This window comes from Rutidosis leptorrhynchoides, chromosome 9 (assembly GCF_046630445.1).
Source record: "Rutidosis leptorrhynchoides isolate AG116_Rl617_1_P2 chromosome 9, CSIRO_AGI_Rlap_v1, whole genome shotgun sequence".
In the NCBI taxonomy this organism is placed as follows: Eukaryota; Viridiplantae; Streptophyta; class Magnoliopsida; order Asterales; family Asteraceae; genus Rutidosis; species Rutidosis leptorrhynchoides.
The window spans coordinates 286,965,983-286,972,999 of NC_092341.1; positions in this window are offsets into that span (position 1 = coordinate 286,965,983).

Genomic DNA, 7,017 nt, shown 5'->3' on the forward strand with positions numbered 1-7,017 from the left:
GTTATTATTAAGAATTATTATCATTATTATCACTTTTACAAAAATTATCATTTTTATTATTATTATTATTAGAATTATTATTATTATTATTATCATTTCTATTAAAAGTATCATTATAACTACAATTATCAAAGTTATCATTTTTATTAAAACTATAATTTTTATTAAAACTTAACATTTTTAGTAAAGTAATTATCTTTATTAAAATTATCATTTTTAAAATTAACATTTATATTATTATTATTATTACCATTATTACTATCATTATTATTATTATTCCTATTAGTATTATTACAAATAGATATTTTTTTTACTACTACATTCTATCAATAAAATATTATTAATTAAACTATATATTTTTATCATAAAGACCTTAATGTAAAATTCTAATTTTTATAAATAAATTATTTAACTACCTTAATAGGAAATTATTTTTAATATTAATAAATGAATTAATGAAGCATAAAACAATTATATCACTAATAATAATATATAAATTTGTTCGATTACCATTATATGTGTTAATATATATATATATATATATATATATATATATATATATATATATATATATATATATATATATATATATATATATATATATATATATATATATATATATATATATATATATATATATATATATATATATATATATATATATATAAATGATATAGGTTCGTGAATCCGAGGCCAACCTTGCATTGTTCAGTTCCGTCGTATGAATATTTTTACTACAAAATATTGTAGAGTGAGTTTCATTTGCTCCCTTTTTAAATGCTTTTGCAATATATATTTTTGGGACTGAGAATACATGCGCTGCTTTTATAAATGCTTTACAAAATAGACACAAGTGATCAAAACTACATTCTATGGTTGGATTATCAAACCGAATATGCTCCTTTTTAGCTTGGTAGCCTAAGAATTGGTGTTTATTATAATTGCCACCAATTGACGCGAATCCTAAAGATAGATCTATGGGCACTAACAAGCCCCATTTAGAGAATTTAAACTGCTTTAGTACTTCGATTTATCATGTCCGATGTGAGTCCCGGAATGATGGGGATATTCTATATGCATCATGTTAAGGTCGGTTGCCAGGTGTTCAATCCATATGAATGATTTTTAATTCGCGAGTTACGCGTGACAATATATGAAATCTTGTGGTCTATTAAAATGATGAAAATGAATGATTATGATAAACTAATGAACTCACCAACCTTTTGGTTGACACTTTAAAACATGTTTATTCTCATGTATGAAAGAAATCTTCCGCTGTGAAATTGCTCATTCTAGAGTAATTACTTGGAGTTATTCATGACATATTTTAAAAGACGTTGCATTCGAGTCGTTGAGTTCATCAAGATTATTATTAAGTTAATTATAGTTGGATATATTATGAAATGGTATACATGCCGTTAACTTTCGATAAAATGAAAGTTTGTCTTTTAAAAACGAATGCAATATTTGTAAAATGTATCATATAGAGGTCAAGTACCTCGCGATGTAACCAAATGTAATGTATTCGTTCAGATGGATTAGGACGGGTCCTTTCATGTGGTATCATAGCAGCGGTCTTAGCGAATCAGGTCTTGCATTAGTGTGTCTAACTGATAGTTGTTTAGATGCATTAGTGAGTCTGGACTTCGACCGTGTCTGCATGTCAAAAGTTTTGCTTATCATTTTGTGTCGAAAATTACCTGCTTATCATTCTTAGTCTAGACACATCTTACTGCATTGATTGCATGAATAGTGTATAGATAAAATTCATATCTTAGCGTATTTGTTATTGTTACTTTGCCTGACAGCTTCCGTAGATTCCTCCGTAACTTATGGGATTTTAGTATTATATATGCATATGTAAATTATGTATTGCAGGGTACTAATCTACATCCTATAATCTATTTCTTATCGAAAATCCTTCATCTAATCGTACGAGATGAATCCCTCAACCAGTTCGAGTCCCTTAGATTCCGATAGCTATTCCGATAGTTATTCCGACAACTATTCCGATATGGATTTCCACTCGAACTCCGAAAGCAGTGTAACCAGAATGGATCAATCAATTAGCCATCATCGATTATGGAAGAATTAGGGATGAGTTCGTAGTCGACTTAATCAATGGAGACGAGAAGAAGACGATACTTTCCATCCACCACATTCCCCTCTTGGCAAAGAACCTGAAGCACTTACCGGCGAACCTGTTCGTAATACTATTTTCTCTCTCATTTCCAGAGTATCTCGCCACGATTATATCCTATCTAAAATTCTAAACCTTATTCATCCGCTCGTCTGAACCGACAATCATCCCAGAATAATAGAAGAAGTCAACGAACTTCGCGCTCGAGTAATCAATTTGGAGAATATGGTGCAAAATTTACCAGCTTCAGCAACATCACCAGCATCAACAGTACCATCAGTAACAGCACCAGTACCACCAACAACCCAAGTTTCAACATCATATACCTCAAGATCACATTCTGTACCACGAGCATAATCATCGTTCTACGTATCGTTCTATCTATTTTATCTTCGTCCGACATGGCAATTATGTAATCTCTAATGTTTTAGAGATTATATATTCTCGTTCTAACGGTAAATCAAATGAGTTTAATATCATATTGACTCATTAAATCCATGATTACATCTGAAGAAAATATATATGTATATATGTTTTTATTAAGATGGTAATTAAAAATTCTTTTGTACAAACTGTTAATGGTGAAAATATTTTAACGGGTAGGTAACACCCGAGGAATATTTAGATTTCACTTTAATAAGTTACACTGTACATTCTTCGAATCTGATTCAACAGTCATTTACTATCCTACTTACATCTCCAGATATACGAATCAGTTCACCACAGAATAACCATTTTCATTCAATTTCATATTTGGATTTTGATCTATCAGAATCCAACAAGTGGCATAATGAAGAAAACATTTGACAAAATAAAATTTGTTAGAAACAAACAATTCAACTATGAGAAGAATTTTGTTAAGAATCCACGCTAACTGTTCCTAGCTAACTGATCGCAATTTATTTATCGCAATTTAAATTCTCGCAATTTTATTTATTGTCATTTAATTTCTGTTATTTATTTTACGCACTTTATTTATCGTCATTTAAATACTGTTAATTACATATTTTAAATATCGAGACACGTATACAAGGTTTTGACATATCATATCGACGCATCTATATATATTATTTGGAATAACCATAGACACTCTATATGCGGTAATGCTGGAGTTAGCTATACAGGGTTGTGGTTAATTCTACAATAATATATTTACTTTGAGTTGTGATCGAGTCTGAGACATGTATACAATGGGTCACGAATACGTATTAATTAATTTGAATATTATATATTAAACTATATATGAATTATTGAACTGCAAACTGTGGACAACTAATTGTGGACTAATAACATTGGACAATTAAAATGAATTAAAATATTGATTATAACATATGAAACTAAACATTTCTTCAAGTTTGCCACTTGATTTCATCTTAAACCTCATTTGTATCTTGACAATTATAATCTGTGTTCAAGCCTTTCATGATTCTTGAAAAGTCCTCAATTGAGAAGATGAACCAACCGTACTTCATCTACGGAAGGAACGATTTATGCATATAGTTATGCACCTGAAAAACTCTCAGAACCTGAGTAAACATTTAACATGTATATGTGCTAGCTCCTTTGGCATTGTTATTTCCGAAAATAACAATGCAATTCCTTTCCAAATTAGCCAATTTTGTCACAGCTTTAGCAAATCAACTTCGATTTTCATTCGAATAAGCCTTATTATAACTTTGATATATAAGTTTACCTTTCGTTATCATTACCGTAAAACCGTTTATATCCCACTACTATAGCAATACACTTACCAGCAACTTCCTTGATCTTTGACTTTCTGAAAAACTATTATGTTTATCGAAAGCCTATCATATACTCATCCGTATCTTATAACGAGAATTGCCGTACCAATTACCGAGAATCAACAATCAGTATTTCGAATCTCGTAACAATTTTACATAAACAGTTATATGTATACATATAACATCTATCTCCTAGACTTATGTATTTCAATTGTGAACTTCTGAAAAACACCCCAAAACTATGAATTAGTCCTCCAAATTGTTGGAAAGTACTGATGAAGCAATGAAAACTGAAGACTGCCTTAACAGTCAAAAGTTTGATGATAAAGAATGGAGTGTTGAAAAAGCTCAAAGATTTTGATACTGAAAAATGAATTGAGCAAATCATGAAGGAGACTCTGAACAAATCACAAGGACTAAACTTGTACATAAAGAATTTAGATGATTCTATATCTGATTAAATCTTTAGCGAATACCTTACTCCTTAATCGCTCTAAATCATCGTGAATGAATTTCTTCATCACAATTTTATTCTGAAATTCTAAGATATCATCGTATGTTTCTTTATTAATATCCTCAATATTTTTGAAGATATCTTCATAAATATTCTTGTCCGATATTAAATATCTCTCCGCTCTATCTGTGTTATATCATAAAAGAAACTATTTTAGTTTCTAAAATTCTAAAAAATTCGAATTTGAATGATTTTGAAGTAGTGTTGGAAATTGATGCATGTGTTAGTATAATATAATGACACTTGATCAACGTGATTATATTACAGTAAGTCATGATGAGTTTCTAATGGGACATGATGATTCACAGATCATAACGTCACCATGTGCCATGTTACATAACTCTTTCATTCTGCTTAACTTCTGAACATATCAAGAAAATATATTCTTGATAGTTCTATTCTCAGTGATTCTGGTAATTTGACAAATCAAATCGTGCTATGACATTCTTTTTTGTTTAGAACATTATGTTCATTCGAAACTCCATACTTACGAATTCTGGATCATTACTCGCTTTACTAGAGGTCGAGAAGAGAATAAAAAGGCTAAGAGCTCCAAAATATAAGAGAAAATACAAAGCCCGATAACAACACATGAATTACAAACCGTGTATATCAATGTTTATCGCAACATAAAGACACGGGAGAATCAAAAACACTATAACCCCAAGGGCAAAGTAGAAGAAAATAGATTCCTCTGGTGGAAGTTAGAAAAGGAGAATGATTGTTGCGATAGTGATGTTTGCGAGGTAGTATACGAAATAGTTATATTTTTATTACGAAATACTATTAAATACGATACAATTTTACACAAGTTATTTATTTATTTATAGAGTGGATATACCTAAACCTTGCTACAACACTTATAGGTAGTGTACCTAATCGTACAGTATTGTAGTTTTTAGTAAGTCTGGTTCGTTCCGCAGGGAGCTAGCCAAGTTTAACGCTATATTTTTTAAACTATAGTTGTATATATATATATATATATATATATATATATATATATATATATATAAGTAGTATTATTATTATAAAAAGGGATTTTTTTACCGTTTAATGACCGGTTTGTCGATTTTAAAACTTTAGTCACAATTAAAACCTAATGTAAAATATTAAATATAAAAATAACTTAATTTAAAGAGTAAAGTAAATGACGATAATTAAAGTGCGATAAATTAAATTGCGATAAATAAAATGACGATAAATAAAATTGCGATAATTATAAAGTACGATAAATAAAAGTGCGATAAACAAAATGACAGTAAATAAAAGTGCGATGAGATATAAAATAAAGGAATTATGCTTATTTAAACTTCCGTAATCATGATGTTCGACGTGTTGATTTTAGTTTATTACCATGGGTTAATTTTCCTTTGTCCTGGATTATACAATATGTCCATATGGTTTTTGTCCATAACAGTCCATCAGTCATAAATATAAAGTGCGAGTGTCCTCGTCAAATTATCCTTATACCCGAAGTCAAATATTCCAACTAATTAAGGACTTAAACTGTAATAAGGTTTTAATACATTGTTAATAATTATACCAGGATATCGACTGCGTGTAACCCAAGGTTTTAATACTTTGTTAACAATTACGCCAAGTGTCCTTGTACATAATTCACCCCTGTTTTAATGAGTCCATTGACTATTAAACCATTCCCGTGTCCAGTTAAATGAACGATTATTAGTATTTATAAATATCTCGCCCATCGTGTCCGATCGAGTATTTATAAAATTAAAACATTCGCCACTATAACCTTATTATTATTAAACTTAAATTAAAATTAAAATTATAAAATATAAATATATATATATATATATCTTTACGTATATAGAAAAGAAAGAAAATGGGTAATGAATCGATCAGAATGCGCGGCCTTTTATAGGCCCACATTTCACTGTACGGCTCCGCGAGTGCAGAGCTTTTGTGCTTCACAGCTCCGCGAGTGCGGAGGTCTGGATTCCAGCTCATAGATTAAATTCAAAACGTGGGCTGCGTATAATTATAATATATAATAATATATATATATATATATATATATATATATATATATATATATATATATATATATATATATATATATATAATTAATTATATATTATATTATATTCTTGTGTATAGTTGACTTGTAATTTTTGGTCCGTTGCGTCGCGCGCTAAAAGTTGGTTCATGTCTCGGTTCCGGATTTTCGAACGCCTTTTCGTACAATTTAATATCTTGTACTTTGTGTTTCACGGCTTGTACTCTTGTAATTTTTAGACGTTTCTCATCAATAATTTGAACCACTTGGATTGTACTTTGTACTTTTTAGCTTTTTGGTCGTTTGCGTCTTCAAATCATCAAATCTGTCTTTTGTCTTTACCTTTTATTATTTAAATGAATATAACTTGTAAATAGAACAATTGCAACTAAAAGCTTGTCTTTCTTGAAGGATAATGCTATGAAATATATGTTCGTTTTTAGCATTATCAAATATTCCCACACTTGAGCGTTGCCTGTCCTCAAGCAATATAGTCTTGAAATAAAAATACTAGAATCACTTATTTATTCTTCAAACTTTGTACATCAGTGATATCTATATGGCGGTATGAACAATGGTAGTAACATTGTGGTTTACAGTC